Genomic DNA, 19,307 nt, shown 5'->3' on the forward strand with positions numbered 1-19,307 from the left:
GTCGTCTTTGATTTACGAGAGCTGCTCTGTCTTTCAGTAACCGGGCCTTCACGTATTTATTTGTATCGCAATTTTTTTCATGTAATTTGTACATAATTCCACGTCTTTTCATTCGTTTCATTTAAAAATCCAATGTCATTTCTCTCTTTTTTTTTCATTTCAGCACGTAGTTGTTCCTGGCAAAACTGAGAAGCAACCCGACCGTCCTCTGGTATTGGACATTTTGCCGCCCTGCAGAGTTTTATTAGGGATTCCCCCGGACTATTGTTTACTGAGTGTACAGCGCTATTTAATCGACCTGGGAAGATTCGTGTGAATGTAACGTTTTTCGGTAAGCTTCTTTTGATACATCGGTTAGTCGCTTCTACTTTTTGTGTGTTTGAGTTCAGGCGGGTTTTTTTTCAGCATATCTTCACCTAGCCGAAACTCGATCCAGTCTAACATGGTGTCGTGGTTAGCTGGGTTTGTTAAAGTAATCCTGAAATTTATTGTTAGAAAAGGGGTCTTAACAGGCCAGTTGTCCTTTGGTAGACATTTACATACCAGAGAATGAAAGCGACAACCACAGTGGTCACCAGCATAGCACCGTTTTATTGCATTGACGCAGTACTTCATCTTTTCAGTTATTTTAGAAAGATTTCCGGAGTGCTTGATATATGCCGCTTCAAATTCTGCGGTACATCTTTTGCTTAGATCAAGAGAGAATCTGTTGCGTAAATAATTTTTGTATGCTGCGTCATGACCAGGCATCATGCTTAAAATTCTAGGGCAGTTGCGCATTTGCTTACGGTGATTTTCAGCAAGATGCCTGGTGTCGAATTGATGAAACGGCTCAGTGCTGGTGATTTTTTCATTGAACATGTCCAGGGCAGCTCGGTAAGCACCGGTGTCTGCATCTGTAGTTAAATAATTTATTTCTAGGCCATCCTTGTGCAGATCTTCAAAACAGTGCCTAGCCCAGTTGCGTTCATCGCCAATCGTTGTCTCAATGCTGGCGGTGGCAGAGCATGGTCTAGATTTTATATCGCATTCTTCATCTTCTTTCGTGTGAAAGCCGTGCTTCGAACATAATTTACTTACAGCCTCAGTGGCCACTATTTGCTTTTTAGATGTTATATTTTCAGCAAAAGTGTAACAAACTTGAGTCGCAGGCTGAAAGGGTGTCCGCCCCACACCGCTATATAAGTTGTTTTATACATCCCGTCAGCCTGGACATTAATCTTGCGTTTTGACTTGTTCCTATATTTGTTCACCTCCTTCAGCTTTTCCCTTATTCTCCTCATGACATTCTTGTTTTCTTCAGAAAGAATTTTATCTATTATGTTTGCATTTTTCTGTAAACAACTCCCAGATGGGGCAGAAATGTTCCCACCTAGACATATTTTTCTGAGGCTGGTTGCAGCTATTGGGGATTGAGTCAGTGCCACAGAGATTCCCCTGTTTACTGTTGCTGACTTTGGTCCACGCTTCTGGGTATTAATCTCTGTGCACAACTTAAATCGCTTTGACTTGTAGGTACATAGCTGACATTTTACACACTCACGCCACCCAAAACCCCACTGCTGTGATGAAGCCGGAACAAATGTAAGGTAGCCTTGGCAGTCTGGTTTGTGCTGCAAGTGCTCTCTTGTGACATAATTTACCATCTCCCACAATTTGGTTGTATGTATCAGCTTGTAACAGTCACCATTTTCCCTTAAAAATAGCACAGAAATGCTGTTGAGAGTATTATAAGAATCAAATTCTGTCCTCTTAGTACATACATATTTTTTTTTTGTATATTCCTGTTGGAGTTATCTCCCTTGAACTAATAGACTGAACATTACGAGACCTTTTTACACTGTTCAAGAAGTTTGAAATCATCAAATTTGTTCATTTTAATGTGTGGGTTGGAGTTTTAAGACATATTAGTGCTAGCCTTGTCATAATTTAAAGCATTTAATAGAATATCTTAATGTTTTTACAGCTAAACTGAGGGAAATCTTTAAAATTGAAGACAATTGTACTTTTTTTCATGTTATTGTGCAGAGCATGCGACTTTTTTCACTTTTTACCGCTTTTGTAAATGCGAAAAACTCTTACCCATATTCGGGGGATTGATCAGCGGTGGACTTTGTGTGTAGGTTATCTTGCGCCTTGCTACGTAAAAACACATATTTCACTGGCGGCACATCTCGGCTTCTCATTTGATCTTGAGCCTCAGCTGGTACCGGGTCTGTTTCAACAAGTTGCCTCATTTTTGGTTCCAGTCTAACATATTCAACTTTTTCTGTACAAGATTTTTGCCCTCCTGTCCCTGGTGAGAAAGAATTGCCTCTCTTAAACTTTGTCCTTAACTTTTTTTGTGGCCTTTTTTCATATTTAATCCCAATTATCACTAATTCTATCACACTAGAATAATTACTGAACCATATTTTTGGAAATAACACTATAAAATATGCTTTCTGATCATCCAAGTAAACTTTTGGTTGTAAATAGATTTGGTATGATTCGTAGATAGAGTGACATATGTATGTATATGATGGGGAATCGGATAAAAGACATTTCAGCAAGAACCTGCAGTGTAGCTAATTAGTTGATGAAGGGTCAGTTTTTACAGAAATCACCATGCATGTGCAATTGAATTTTTCTCCTATGCCATTTATCAGAGGTCTTTACTTAATCTTTTCATTAATTGCTTGAAAACAGTATCAAAACATGGATTTGCCACATTTTTGCTCTATATTGTGTGGGTGGGGTACAAACTATACCCCTTAACTACCAGGAAAATGTTAGATTGATGTTAAGTGTTGTGCATATACTGGAAAATTATCATCATACATATATATATCATTTCAGATTGGAAGTCATTCCTTTCAAAGAAAAAATATTGAAATTTTACTTTGACCAAATTTTATCATTTCAGTCAGTTTCCTTATGCAGACTACAGCTTTTAGTGCTTATACAGGTCTTATACAAAAAAAGGCCACTGGGGACTCATATCTGGTTCAAATTTAAAACAAAACACATCGTTTTATTTACAATGGTTTATATTTATTAAATAATGTGAAACATTTTATTATCATGAAAATAAAATCTGTCTTTAGGTCAGATAATGCTATTATAAGGTGGCTTCGGATTGGTTGAAAAAAGTGTAGGGAAACCTGTAAGATTCAATGACACATTAGCTGATTGGATAAAAAGGTATTGTTTACAATCATAAAAGTGTTGTCAAAATCAAGCAATACAATGTTTTCTGCAAAATGTGGAATGTTTCACAAGTGTCTAGCTAAATGCTTTACTTTGTAATTGTCATTTTAGAAAGGTATATGTTAGATGGTATTTCAACACTAAATTTCACACATGATGGTGGGTATGGATGTTTGAAGGAAAATTGCAAAAAAATGGATCGGATACGCCTATATAAGGAGGAGATTTTTTGGTGTCTGGCATATCATTCTATTGAAAAAATCATGGTTTTGGGGTAATTTCTCGAATTTAAGGTACATTATGAGGTCATTTTGTATAATGTAAGCCAATGGGGAAAATAATGGCAGTGTCTGACCTCTATACAACAACAAAAGCAATCAACCAAAATCGATACGGTGTGAATAACTTGACAGCAGACGAAAAAACGCGTGAGATAAAGATAACAGGTCATTATATTAAGCGAAATATAAACTTTTATTTCTGTGTCAAATAATTCTGCTAATAGTTTAAATGTGCGGAAAACCGCAGAATTAACCCGCTATACCACACTGGATAACCGGCTATCCTGACGCCCGCTGGAAATGTAACCCACCTTGAAATGTAACCCAGCTGTAAATCGGTAGGTATTGTTTTTCATTTATTTCTATTAAGACGAAGCAAAGTCTTGCAAATCAACTTGACAGTTTTGTCAAGGAATGACCATGGCTAACATTTACAATTTCTGGGCCAAGTACGATCGTTATGTTTTGAGTTATTTGCTAACAATTTCTTCAGTTTGAAAAATCGAGCAAAAATCTAAAGTTTTGCGCAAATTATTTTGTTTATGAACAACCTGTGTAAACTTTTATCATCTGGTTTAACAAATGTGTCCTTTTCGGAACACCTGTGTGCAGTTTCCGGGTTCTACGTTATTCCTGAAAAAGTATATTAGCCGTTAAATAGGCATGGTCGAGAAAAAAGGACTGTCGTAAACGGCCGCTAGTGCTGTCGCTGAACTCAGATGTTAACATTTATAGGCTATCCATTAACTCATTAAATGATTTTGAATACTTTTGTATGTAAAAAGTATTACTGGCAGTGATTTGACGGAAACGTAATTATTTTTAAAAATGGTACTTTCATTTCAAGAGGCTTTAGGACTATATTCCTTCACACTCGGGCTGAATTTTAACCTAGTTTACGCGTTCTTGCCATTTTTCCGCCATGCGAAAGCCAACCATATATTTTTTGCAGTTACACCGAAACAATATAGTACATATTGCCATTTTGCCAGCTTTTGATGGCTACTACAGATAGTATTTGCAAGTGCAAATGATTGCTTCTGGTCGTCAGTCCTTTGAATTTCGTTGGAAGAATTCAGTATCTTTAATGAATCTCAAATGCCCGTTCTTGTTTTGAAAAGTGTCCGTTTTTTTTGTCTTTCTCAGATTAAATTGTTCAAAATAAATTTCCCATACTAACTAATATCCGAGTCTGAAGTTGTTATGGTTAATTCAAAATTTCCTACTTTCTCTATATTATAAACTAAAACATCTTGTTGGTTTTTAAACTAAATATAGTATCATATCTGTTATATAATTATGAAATATTTTATCAGTTTCAACAGTTTCAAAATTAAGAAATAATTTATAGCAAAAGAGTGTTTTAACACTTATTTATGAACGATGGGCGGTTATACGTCGGGCGTAATGATAAATTATTTGTACGACGTATTACCGCCCGAGTGTATAAATAGTGTTTTTTATATTGGTATAAATTATTTCGACTCTAATATGCCCTTTATCTAAAAGAGTAGATAAAATATAGGAGCACTCATTCTTGGTCGCAAAAAAAACATTGACGTCACCGCACGTTACCGTGGCGTCATTCTAGCATAAGAATGTTTTAACAGAGAAAAGCGTTTTTGAATAAACGTTTTAAACGTGCTGCATGTATATTTTAACATTATAAATAGATATATAAATTTACATTGTTCATCTATATATATATATATATATATGTGTGTGTGTGTGTGTGTGTATGTGTGTGTGCGTGCGTGCGTGCGTGCGTGTGTGTGTTTATATTTATAGTTATGGTCCTTTGGTACCATGGAGTCGCCATGGAGTCCATTTAACTTTGTTAAAACAGAACTCCGCCCAAGCCAGTGCTGGTGGCGTGAAATGGACTCCACGATATGAAAGAACCACAAATAAACACACATACACACGCGCGCTACAATTTTACTCGTCATGCAATTCACTAAAAAAACACGGAAAGCGTCTATATTGATGTCCAGTTATTTAAAACGGTACATACCGGAAACTTGTTCTTGATTATCGAGCATCCAGCTAATTTACCATAAGGTATGTAAATACAGTTTTCAAAATTTACTGTATTTAGAAATATTTACCAGTTATCAAAATTAAGTCAAATATTACCTTTCGTTTTATTCCAGCCAAATCTCTTTATATTGCCACTTATCACAAGAAAATGTGATTTGAACGTAGTGAAATTTATTTGAGTCACTCTAGTTACCTCGCTTAGGTCCCAGTCTAGAAGATGGCATCTCGGACGACAACGATCTTTCTATCGATTCGTTGGTATTCATAATTAACGTGGGTGCATCACGTGATCGCCCACTGCTGATAACGGAAACATTGCCGCAGCTATTTAATTTTGAACAAGAATTTGTGTTTTTTGAGACAGTGATCGTCAGGACACATAAAGCAGCTGAGTATTTGTTTCATTAAAGGGTAACGGTTTGACTTGGCACTGGTGACTGGGTCCATTCTTGCGAGGAGACGGTGTATTCAGGTACTTTGGTGTGTAAACAAAGGAAGTCGGACTCCGACTCGGAGAACAAAGAACACGATATGGCCCTATCAGTGGCAATTTTTGACCACAGTTTTGTAGCACGGCTCGAGAAAATGATTTACAAAGGCATGATGCCGCATAATTTAGGTCTTGATGATAAATATTCTGTATGGTGCAAGGGAATCGGGGGCCTTTCTTTACGGCGCCGCATTCAGTTGCACTCGCAGGATAGCTTCCTTGCAGGGAGGGTCCTAGTCATTATCGACATTGGCTCGAACGATATATATCTATTCCTCATTTGTCAGTAAATCAATTTGCAATTAACCTGACAAGTTTTGCAGCATATTTGATACAAGGTCTTGACGTGAAAAAAGTGGCTGTTTGTCAAATTATTCGGAGGGACGCTGAACCTTTCAGTGGGTATAATGACCGTGTCATTGATGCAAACATTGCAATTGAGACAGCCATTAAAACGACAGGTCTGCCAATTGTTTTATGGAAACACCGGTGTGGTTTATGGAATCCATCTGGGGATATTTTTGAGTCTGACGGCATCCATTTATCCAAGTCAGTTGGGTATCCAAAATATTTGAGGAGCATCCGGGACTGTATTGTTAGGATGTCGGCATGGAAATTGTAATGCCATCATACTGTGTAAATGTGCGTAATTGGGTTGTGCATTTATACTGCGAAATTGCTGACCGTCATTTTTGCACAACAATAGCTTTTGTATATGTAACAATTATGCTTTTGTTATTGAGATATAGCTGATTGCTATTTATTGGGGCTTGTGAGCTATGCCTTTATATACATTATAGTTGATTGCTATTTTTTTATGTGCATAACTGAGTTATGCTCTTATATTTTAGATATAGCTGATGGCTATGTTGATGTACATAACCGAGTTATGTTTTTTCATTGTGATATAGCTGATGGCTATTTTTGGGTACACAACTGAGTTGTGTGTTTTTAGTACATTTTTATTGTGCATAATTTTAGTGGGATTCTTGTCGATTTGGGGCGAAAAAGAAAAGAAAAAAAAAGAATAATAATAAATAACATATAGTTTTGAAGTAGTGGTGCAATTTTTGAGGCGAAATAATTCAAGGGGAACAATCCAAAAAGCTTAACTACTATAAAGCTGTTGCAGTTATTTCCCTTGCATTTTTTTTCGTATGTGGGCAGCCAGGCTGTTTGCACATGCAGCAAGAATATGCATTTATTCCTGATCTTATAGAAAAATGAATAAATAAATGAAATAGGTACATAAATAATTCTACAGGAGGCTGACACTATGTTGCTATTTATTGTTTATTTTATTTTAGACATGGCGAGTTCAGCTAAGAAAAGACGTGAAGAGAGGGAGCAGAACCTTGTACAGTCAACAGTAACGGCTGTATTAAAAGCACTGAAAGAACAGGGGATTGTTCCTGAAAAGGCAGATAATCAGAACAATGAAAAACAAACAAGCAAAAAGGCCGCTCAAAAACAAACACAAAAACAAAGCAATAAACTTGTTCATCCTCCTGTAAGTGAAGTGGTACCAAATGAAACCATTGATTATGCCGATGACAATAACACACATGGTACACAGCCAAACAATCATATTGATATTGAAATAGACAGTGACACTCGGGATGAGTACAACAGGGAGACAGTCAAAAACACACAGGAAGTCACAGTGCAAACTATTAACAATGTCAACGCAAACTCTTCGAGTCAGGGTAAACAGACAGGGGAAGGCGATATCAGTGAAGACATTACAGCCCTACTGACAGGCGGTGGCAATATGCATCTTCCCTCCCCAGGTATTGTGCCGCAAACGGATTTGTTTGCTTGTGGTGCCGCTCTTGGGTCATTAGTGCCTCTAAAACTTAAACAAGCAATTTGGAACAATGACTTTGTAGAAATGTCTGACATTCTCTCAAAGAAAGAAAATAGAGATCTGAACCTTAAAGTGTCTCCCCAAGGTAGACTGTCGTTGGAAGCCCCGGCACCAAAGTCACAGAACCTTAACATTACACAATGGATAACAGCATTTTTAACATTTATAGATGTTTATGTTCAAAAGCATCCAGCCGAAATTTCTGGTTTATTGGTGTATGTTAATTTAATAAGAGACCTGGAGCGGGTATATGGAGGTGAGGTAGCACATTTCTATGACCGCAATTTTAGGGCACACCGCCAACATCAAAATTTACCCTGGGGTCATCTGCAACAAGAACTATGGCTGAAGGCTACCACCTTGATTGCTAGACAAGACGGTCAAATAAGAGCGCTAAAACCAACCAGACCTTGTTTCAAATATAATAAACAAACTGGTTGTTTTGACAAAAACTGCATGCATCCACACATTGGTTTTTTTTTTTGTAAAAAATCACACCCTGTGTACAATTGTTTTGCCAAACAAAGGAGCATGCGTTCTCCACCTCCACCTCCAGCTACAAACTCCGGTCCAGTATCTGTTGGGGTTAAAACTAGTAATTTTCGTCCCAACACCGGTAAAAAGTAATATTTTAGATATCTATTTGGTTGGCTACCCAGAACAGAAAAAATCATTTCTTATAGATGGTTTCAAAGAAGGCTTTAAGATTCCATATCAAACAGAAAAACTACCCGTACCAAAATCTTGTAAGAACCACCCTTCAGCCCTTCAAAATGAAGAAATAACTACACAGAAAATATTACAAGAACTTCAAAATAAAAGAATTTTGGGGCCTTTCGAATCTCGCCCAGAAAATTTGATCTGCTCTCCATTAGCCCTTGTTCCAAAATCTGAACAGGGTAAATTTAAGCTCTTACATGATCTTTCTTTCCCAAAACATAAAGCAGTAAATGATTGCATAGATAGACAGTTTACGGAAGTTAGTTACGATTCGATTGATACAGTGGTAGAAAACGTTAAAAAATGTTCGTAGACATTGTCTAATGGCGAAAACTGACATTGAAAATGCATTTCGTTTGGTACCTATTCACAAAGAATTACAATTTTTGCTAGGATTTTCTTGGAAATTTGGTAATAAAAACTATTACTTTATTGACTGCTGTTTAGCAATGGGCCTAAAAATTTCTTGTCAAATTTTTACGAGATTAAGTAATGCCTTACAATGGGTGATAGAGTCAAAATTCAATGCCACTATGATTTTTTCTTTGTCGGTCCAGCCAATATGAAGTATGTCACAACAGTTTGTCAACATTTTTAGAAATGTGTAAACATATCAATATTCCTATAAAACAGGAAAAAACGGTTCTACCAACCACTTGTTTAACCATTTATGGAATAGAGGTGGATTCAGATGCTATGGAAATCAGACTACCCGAAGATAAAATTGTAAAAATTAAATCACAACTTCAGTCTATTAAACAACATCGTAAGGTCACCCTAAAACAATTTCAGTCTGTTTTAGGTTTGCTTAACTTTGCCTGTGGTTGTGTAGTCCCTGGACGTGCATTTCTTCGCAGATTGTATGACTTAACAAGGGGGATATTGAATCCACATCATTTCATAAGGTTAAACACAAAAGCAAGGGCAGACATTTCCATGTGGTGTAACTTCATAGATTCATTTAATGGTCGTTGTATGTTTTTGAGCGATGAATGGATTAATTCGGATGCATTGCATCTAAGTACGGATGCAGCATCAACAATAGGGTGTGCGGCAGTTTTTGGGTCAGAATGGGAAGCAGAAAGGTGGCCAGATCATTTTCATTCTCATCACATTAACATTTTAGAACTTGTTCCTATTATTGCAGTAGAGCTTTGGGGTGTAAAAATGGCTAACCACAAAATAATATTTCATTCTGATAATGAAGCTACCGTTCATGTGATAAACAAAATGACTTCTAAAGACACGATAATGATGAACTGGGTTCGCCATTTAGTTCTTTTATCAATGAAGCACAATATCATTTGTAGGGCATTGCACGTACCAGACCGAAACAATTTGGTGGCTTATAGTCTTTCTCGTTTTGAATTTCAGAAAGCTTTCCAATTGGCCCCACACCTGAAGCGCAATCCCATTCCAATCCCAGAACATCTGTGGGAAATTTGACTGCTCAGGCCAAAAGCATACTGTCGCACGCCATTAGTGAAAGAACACAGAAACTTTATCTATTATATTGGAAACGTTACGTTAGTTTTGTTGAAGACAACAATACGCTACACCACCTGCCAGTATCAGTATCAAAGGCGTACGTAGGATTTATATAGGCAGATGGCCCCCAATTTTTGAAAAATAAAAAGATCGACCACAGTGTTAGAAATCGACAGTTTTCATTAAACTAATCTTTAAACTACCGAACTGTGTCGTTTTTAATAATAGCACATTCTTAATATTGATGTAAAATGAGTACAAAGGGCGAACGGTACAGGCATTTCGTGTTAAAATTGCTGAATTCGGCCATTTCAGACTCAAAATTCGCTTATTAGCAACCCTTGCTTCAGTTAACAATTTATAACAGCTATTACATTTGTTAATTTTATTTAATAGCAGAGCTACCGGCGCCGCGAAGCGGCGTCGACAACGTCGCATTACGGTTAGACGTATGAACAAGAAAACGAATAGAGAGATCTAACTGTGTATACTATCGAGTTGAAAATTCGTGGTACTTTTTTGGAATCGGTGTTGTTCGGATTTTTTCATGTGCTCTATGCACATAGTAATTAATCAGTAAAGACATCAGTAGAAGCTTACTGTTTACGGTTGACAAAAGCGTCTCGCTTACTGCTTTGAATATTGAATAAAAATGTAAACGCGCGTTTGATAATAAAAAATTTAGAGCTAAATACATTTTGTGCGAAGAAAAAAGAAATAAAATACAATATTTTCACTTTGAAACGACTTTCCTCACGCTGCCATTACCGAACTTTATCATATTTACTTATGTTTGCCATGATGACGTCATAACTTCACAGTGGTGTAGTGGTTAGCGAGTTCGCGTTGAAAACCAGAGGTCCTGAGTTCGAACCTCACCTGGACCAGATTTTTTTTTTCAATTCCTTTGTTTATTTCAGTTTTTTTTTCTATTATTATGAGTTTTGAAAATATTGAATAACTAAAGTCATTCATGTGAAATTTAACAAGTGTTTAGTTTTGATGTGAGGCTCCAATTTAGTGCCTGTGCAGTAGTCAGTAGACATAACTTTAAAAACAAAAGCAGCTTTAGGATCAAAATATACAGGCATTGAACTGTGAAAAGCAAATAATGGCCTTCTCCCCGTTCGCATATAGTTCATCCGTTAGCTTTAAAAACACTGACCAGAGTTGATCTAAAAAACTAAAACAGTTACTGTTGGCGATGAATTATCAATAAACATTCAATAAAGGTTCTTACTACCATCCCTATTTTATAGTGCCAAAGGATTAACCATAAAAGCCATAGAAATGTTAACTTAGAGGTTTAGTAAATAAACAGGGTTTTTCGAGAATTTCGGCATACACTGTTTTTTTTTTTTTTCATGTAAAATTCTGATCATTAACTTTTAAAAATTGCTAGTCTTTTGGGTTTAAAACAATCTTTGTACAGTCATGTAAATGATTGTAATTTTCCCATACCAGGCGTCTATAATAGTAGTATTTTTTACTAAAAGTTGGACACATTCTTCCATCCAAAAAGAACCAAAATTTGACAATAATAACATTTAAAAGAATTACAATAGTCATTTCCAGGATTACGTAAATTCTAATTTCTATTAACTTTGAAATTGGAACATTAACTTTTTACATTAAGTCCTCATTGCCAAACATTTACACGCAAAGAGACAGAATTCCTTTGGCTGTTGGTCTAATGAGATTCTGTTAGGTTTGAAATTTTCAAGATTCAAGCTTTTCAATTTGAAGGAGTTATCATTTGTGACTGGTTTCCAGTATGATAATAATTTATGTAAATTTTTTGATACAGTACGTTTTAATAACAAGAAAAGAAATTATTCAATTACGTTTTTTTTCTTTAACTTGGTGCCGATTTAAATCTATATGGAACATTCTTTTTATTATATGTGCCGTGCCATGAGAAAATAAACATAGTGGCTTTGCGACCAGCATGGATCCAGACCAGCCTGCGCGTCAGGATCCATACTGTTCGCTAACAGTTTCTCTAGTTCCAATAGGCTTTGAAAGCGAACAGCATGCGCAGGCTGGTCTGGATACATGCTGGTCGCAAAGCCAATATGTTGATTTTCTCATGGCACGGCTTATATATAGAATATCTTTCGAGTTTTCACATGTCAAGAATTAATCTTGATGCAGTCTAAACATGCATTCAGAAATCATGAATTATCATTAATATTTATAATTTTAGTAGATCTAATAGAACATAAACTTCCTAAATGAATCCATAATTCCAGATAATTCCAACACCACTCCTTTAATTTTTAAGGGCACTGGTGAGTTTTCAAGGGAGCTCTGCCTTTTAGGTAGCACCTAATTTAATATTAGCAGAGCTACCGGCGCCGCAATGCGGCGCCGACAGCGTCGCATTACAGTTAAACGTGTGAAAAACAAAATGAATAAAACCGTGTAAAGAATAACTATCGAGTTGAAAATTCGTGGTACTTTTTTGGAATTGGTGTTAAAAGAGGTTACGACCCAACTGTTTTGAGACATACCGCATGTTTAGTGTTCAACCCGTTTACAGTTGGACACTACGCTTCCCCCTTTGATTGCGTCTGACGGAAGAGGGGGAGGACTCTATGATGAGCAGTTTTTAAATCATACCAGGACTGAACTGTTTTGATATTTGTCTTCTGGCCTGTTTCGTCGGGCCCTTAAGGGGGTTTCTCTTGTTGCTCTGTCTTCTGAAAAGGCATTGAGTACATACGTTTTTGGTTCTTAAGGTTTGCTTTTTTTATATTTATACACGAGCATTTTTGTGTTTTACATGCCATGCCTTTTTGTTTCCATTACGTGTGTCAGAGATTCACCTGGAGGGGATTACTTTTATTTACACTGTCCCTTGTCTTTGGAACATGGTGGGGGTAAGAGTGAGGTTGGGTGCGCACCATAAACCGGTTTAAGCTCCCCAGTGGTGTTTTTGCCACTGACCGTTCCAAGGCGGTGCCCCACTGTGTTCCTTTGTTTGTTCGTTTTGTCCTTGTGTGTTGACTTTTTGTGCGCGCGTATGCTTATTGTTCGTCTTGTCCTTATGTGTTGGCTTTGAGTGTGTGTGTGTGTGTGTGTGTGTGTGTGTGTGTGTTGTTCGTTTTGTCCTGATGTGTAAGCTTTGAGTGTGTGTGTGGTGCACGCGTTTGCGTGCTGGGGGGTTCGTTTTGAGGAGGCTGCGCTTTGGTGCGTGGCACTCCCTGTTTGATATTTTTCTTTGTTTTTTGTGTTCGGGTTTCTTCCAGCACACAATGCTCATAGTAATTAATCAGGAAGACGTCAGTAGACGCTTGCTGTTTACGGTTGACAAAAGCGTTTCGCTTACTGCTTTGAACGTTGAATAAAAATGTAAATGAGCGTTTAATAATAAGAATTTAGTGCTTAATACATTTTCTACGAAGAAAAAACAGATAAAATACAATAGTTTCAATGCGAAACGATTTTCATCACGCTTCCATAACTGAAATTTATTATATATACTTATATTTGAGTTGATTACGTCATACTTCCACATTGATGCAGTGGTTAGCAAGTTCGCTTTGAAAACCAAAGGTCGGGAGTTCGATCCTCAGCAGATGCATTTTTTTTATTGTTTTTTTTTTATTTCAGTTTTTATTTATTTATTATGAGTTTTAAAAGCATTGTAAAAAATAAAGTCATTCATGGGAAATTTAACAAGTGTTTTGTTAGTGATGTCAGGTTCCAAAGTACTGTCTGCAGATAAAACTTACTTTTAAAAAAGTTTTGGGATCAAAATATACAGGCATTGAAATGTGAAAAAGACATAATGCTCTTCTCCCCGTTCACATATATTTCATCCACAAGCTTAAAAATCACTGACCAGAGTTTATTACTAGGAAAAAAAAACCTATTGCCTATGAATTATCAAACATCAAAAAGGCTCCTACTACCATTCATATTCTATACCAGTAGTGCTAAAAGATTAACCATAAAAATGTCATAGACTGTTAACTTAGCAGTTCAGTAAATAAAACAGACGTTTTCGAGAATTTCGGCAAACAGTGATTTTCTCTGGGTAAAATTCTCATCACTAACTTTTAAAGATGGCTAGTCTTTTGGATTTTAAACAAGCTTTGTACATGTAAATGATTTTCATTCTCCCATACCAGACGTCTATCATAGCAGTATTTTTGCCTTAATTAAAGTTGGACACATTCTTCCTTCTAAAAAAACCGTAACTTTCTTTAGTTCGTATACATAGCATATTTGTAGAGTTTTCGCATGTCAAGATTTAATCTTAATGCATTCTAAGACATTCATTCAGAAATCATGAATTATCATCAATTCTTAAAATTTTAATAGAATCTAGATCTTAATGAACATAAACTTCCTAAAACGGATTCCAGATAATTCCAGCAGCACTCCTTTAATTTTCAAGGGGCACTGGTGACTTTTTCAAGGGAGCTCTGCCTTCTAGGTAGCACCTATGTTCATATTATTTTCCTAACCAGAAAGTGAAGCAAGGGTTGCTAATAAACGAATTTTGGAAAAAAAATGATAATATTTGGCTGGCCTTTCTCACGTATACGAGTAGCCTCCCTTGAAGGTAGGTGCTCGTTGCCAGGCAATATTATAGGTGGCGCCACTGTCAACATGTGGATGTGAAAACGAAAGTAGATTATTTAATCGAGGAATAATTACAATTGTTTACTCTTCATTGAATTTATAAGGTAAGTAGATTACATGCCATTTTGTTGTGTTAAATAAACTAGAAGAGTATTCATTTGATTCTCTTTCAATGGAAATCGAGCAGAATTATTGACACTCAAGTATGTGATATCACAACGGTACAACACTCGCAATAATTTGCAGCAGAAAGTAAAATATCTACTGACACAGTGTTTACATTTTGCATTATATTTCTGATTCAGCCTGATGAAAGGTGTGTACTCATTGAAAACATGTACTGTTACAGTGTTTATGAAATTAATGAAGCAGTAATTTGACAAATACAAGCAATGAGATATGGAATATTTTTCTAGTGTCCTTCACAAATGAGACAAATCCTGGCTTCAGATATAAAAGAATGCTTCAAGGTCAACATAATATGATTTAAATTGTAAAGGCTAGTAATGTAGTTTCTTATTATCATTTATAATTATTGTGATGTTTTGCACTAATCAGTCATTCAGTGTTTGTTTTTATTATATTTCAGATCTAATAGTATGAATTGAGATGATTATTTAGTTGCCTTCAACTGGTCAGTGGTCAAAAGGTATGTCTTTTTGATAATTGTAAAATTTTCCATACACACTTTTTTCTTATGATAATTATAGGCTTTCCAAGTTAATCTCCACAGTTCTTACCATCTGTCTACTTTGTTTCTACTGTTGGCATAAACACTTTAAAACACCTATTCTATATTCTGTATATCTAGGGTTGCAGTGTATTTCATGATCTTTTTGAAATTTCTGTGGCCTGCATTTTCTAGAATATAAGAAAATGTTTGTCATATTTATGCAAGAGTAACACCAGTCTCAAAGAAACCCAAAATATAATTGTGGTGTGTGACTTGCATGTTCTTACGACACAGTGAAAGAGCAGCTGCTGTGGAATATGCCAGTCATATACATGTACCTGCCAGGACATTACCTTTTAATTCAAGAAAGTTGCTTTGAAATTATTTTACTACTTTATATCTATAAATTTAACCTGAGGTCATATTCATAAAGCTTCTAAGATTATTTTCTTCTAAGATATTCAATATTTTTCCATCTTAAATCTATATTTTCATCTAAAATTAAATGTAAAATTTTATTTAATGAATATTAAAAAATGTTCAGTCATATTTTGCAAAAATGCTAATAATATTGCTATGAATTTGCCTATGTAGTGTGATGAATGCTGCTGTTCATTGAAAGTGTTAGAGACTAGAAGTTGAAATATTTTTTTAAAATATGAGAAACATTATGGATATGGCCTCTGTAATTAAATTAATAAATGAATCACACAATTATGCATATTGGTTGTCATAAAATAATATGAAACTAGGTGCTACCTAAAAGGCAGAGCTCCCTTGAAAAATCACAAGTGCCCCTTAAAAATTAAAGGAGTTGTGTTGGAATTGTCTGGAATTATGGATTCGTTTAGGAAGTTTATGTGCTATTAGATCTATTAAAATTATAAGTATTAATGATAATTCATGATTTCTGAATGCATGTTTTAAACTGCATCAAATTTAATTCTTGACAAGTGAAAACTCGAAAGATATTCTGTATATAATCAAAAGAAAGTTCGATATAGATTAACATCTGCACCAAGATAAAGAAAAAAAACATATTTGAATAATTTCTGTTATTCTTATTAAAACGTACTGCATCAACAATTTTACATCAATTATTATCATACTGGAAACCAGTTACAAATGATAACTCCTTCAAATTGAAAAGCTTGAACCTTGAAAATTTAAAACCTAACAGAATCTCATTAGGCCAATAGCCAAAGGAATTCTGTCTCTTTGCGTGTGAATGTTTGGCAATGAGGACTTTTAAAATGTAAAAAGTTAAAGTTCCAATTCCAAAGTTAATAGAAATTAGAATTTAATTAATCCTGGAAATGACTATTGTAATTTTTTTAAATGTCATTATTGTCAAATTTTAGTTCTTTCTGAAAGGAAGAATGATTGTGTCCAACTTTCAGTCAAAATACTGCTATAATAGACGCCTGGTATGGGAAAGTTACAATCATTACATGACTGTACAAAGCTTGTTTTAATCCCAAAAGACTAGCAATTTTAAAAGTTAATGATCAGAATTTTACCTAGAGAAAAACAGTGTTTGCCGAAATTCTCGAAAACCCCTGTTTATTTCCTGAACTTCTAAATAGAGAAAAGCGGAAACTTCACAGGTCGCTCAACAAGACAAAAACGAAAATGTTGCAGGCTCGGTTTGATTGAGCCTGTTCATGGATGGTAGTGTAAATGCATGCTACCGTCCACGCTGTCTAGCCCGTAAGTGAACATTTCTTTGGCTTTTTTTATGGTTAATCTTTTAGCACTATAGAATAGGGATGGTAGTAAGAACCTTTTTGATGTTTATTGATAATTCATCGCCAGTTTTTTTGATAAACTCTGGTCAGTGATTATAAAAGCTAACGGATGAAATATATGTGAACGGGGAGAAGAGCATCATTTGCTTTTCACAGTTCAATGTCTGTAAATTTTTATCCTAAAGCTTTTTTTTTTAATGTTATGTCTACTGACTGCTGCACAGGCACTACATTGGAACCTGACATCAAAACTAAACACTTGTTAAATTTAACATGAATGACTTTAGATATACAATATCTTCAAAACTCATAATAATACAAAAAAAAACCTGAAATAAAAAAGGAATTAAAATAAGATCTGGTCCAGATAAGGTTCGAACTCAGGACCTCTGGTTTTCAACGCGAACTCGCTAACCTCTACACCACTGTGGAGTTATGAGGTCATCTGGTCAAACATAAGTATATATGATAAAGTTCAGTAATGGCAGCGTGACGAAAGTCGTTTCAAAATGAAATTATTGTATTTTATTTTTTTTTTTCGTAGAAAATGTATTTAGCACTAATTTCTTATTATCAAACGCACATTTACATTTTTATTCAATATTCAAAGCAGTAAGCGAGACGCTTTTGTCAACCATAAACAGGAAGCGTCTACTGACGTCTTTACTGATTAATTACTATGTGCATAGTTTACTTGAAAAAATCCGAACAACACCGATTCCAAAAAGTACCACGAATTTTCAACTCGATAGTATACACAGTTAAATCTCTCTATTCGTTTTCTTTTTCATACGTCTAACCGTAATGCGACGCTGTCGGCGCCGCTTCGCGGCACCGGTAGCTCTGCTATTATTTGACTTTTTATTTCAGAGAGTATTTCTGTGTGTCTTGAAGCATTGAATGCCCCAAAACAACCAGTATGATAAGAAGGTAATTTAGAACTCCTTTCCTTGCCTTTCACAAAATTACAAAACCTGTAACTGAGGAATTGAATAACCTAAGGAAGATCTGATAAATAAAACTTCAAAATAGTAATTATTCTCTGATGTACAGTACACACAGGTTGTACCTTGCATTTTTATTTTAAAAAGATGAGAAGATAGTTCATGTATATATTTGTTTCTGCACAAGATTTAGAATCAATTTTCTATCAACTATGACAAAAGCATACATATATTCCAATATATGTCATAATAGAATTCAGTATTTCAGTAACTTCATTTCAAAAGGATATATACATGTATATTAAAATTTTATCAAGTTGCTTTATATTACATTACAGACCAGAGTATACAGCTTCCCAAAATGTTGAAAGACTAAGCTGTTTTCTAAGGACTTGTAAGTATTTTGAATATTTGATTTCTCTTTTTAACCCTATGATTGAATATTTCATTTCAATTTGTCATGACACTTTTTCTAGTAATCTGCATCTACATTTCAACATGTTTACATGGGAGAGTAAAATAGAGATTATCTTTTCTTAAAATTTTAACATTTAAGATTTTTTGCACAGAAAGCAAAGATATTTTTTATTTCTTTCATTCTAGGTAAACTATCTAGGTTGAAAACAGCCATGGACAATGAATTTGGAGGTGCATGCTGGAGCATCAGAAATTACAGACTTGGAATAAATAATTGCACAATACACATTTACTGAGAAGTGAAACATGTTTATGTTAAAGTGCAATATCCATACTTGTAACATTTACTTGGGGGTAATAGTTACAGTGTTGAAAAAGACTACCAGTGTTACATTACAATCTAAGTTACAGTGTGGATGCTACTTCTAAATTCTTGATAATCAAGTGTTTTTAATAACTTATGGATACTAATTATTTATCAAACTGTTTAATTTATCACATTTCTACATCAATATTTTATATAAAATGTTTGTTGTTATATAATATATGTTAACATGGTAATAAATTTTGTTTCTGTGTAAATATCTTGCTTTTTGAAAAATGATACATTCAGTGACCATCATCTGTCAACAAGTTATTATAAATGCAACAAAACTGATGAAAAGTTATGCAGTTACTTTTTACAACTTCATGGAATAGTAGAATATACATACATGTACCTATATAATTGTTTAGTTTTCCTAACTTGTATCTGACACCGTCATAAATTAATTGCTAGATTAAGTTTTCTTAACAAGGGGAAGGAAGATTTTTTTAATATTTTTTTATTTTAGATCAGATATTTTATTTTTTTATTT

The 19,307-nt window shown here is 35.0% G+C and overlaps 1 long non-coding RNA gene across 2 annotated transcripts; it reads left to right on the forward strand.

Annotated features, from left to right (window-relative positions):
- Positions 1 to 14,689: 14,689 nt before the first annotated feature.
- Positions 14,690 to 19,000, forward strand: LOC123560503 (uncharacterized). Of its 2 annotated transcripts, XR_008370090.1 has the most exons (5): positions 14,690 to 14,772; positions 15,258 to 15,317; positions 17,960 to 18,019; positions 18,372 to 18,427; positions 18,637 to 19,000. It is a non-coding gene; the product is annotated as an uncharacterized LOC123560503 (long non-coding RNA). The 2 variants fall into 2 exon arrangements; XR_008370089.1 differs by lacking the exon at positions 14,690 to 14,772 and having other exon boundaries at positions 15,164 to 15,317.
- Positions 19,001 to 19,307: the final 307 nt, after the last annotated feature.

This window comes from Mercenaria mercenaria, chromosome 1 (assembly GCF_021730395.1).
Source record: "Mercenaria mercenaria strain notata chromosome 1, MADL_Memer_1, whole genome shotgun sequence".
NCBI lineage: Eukaryota > Metazoa > Mollusca > Bivalvia > Venerida > Veneridae > Mercenaria > Mercenaria mercenaria.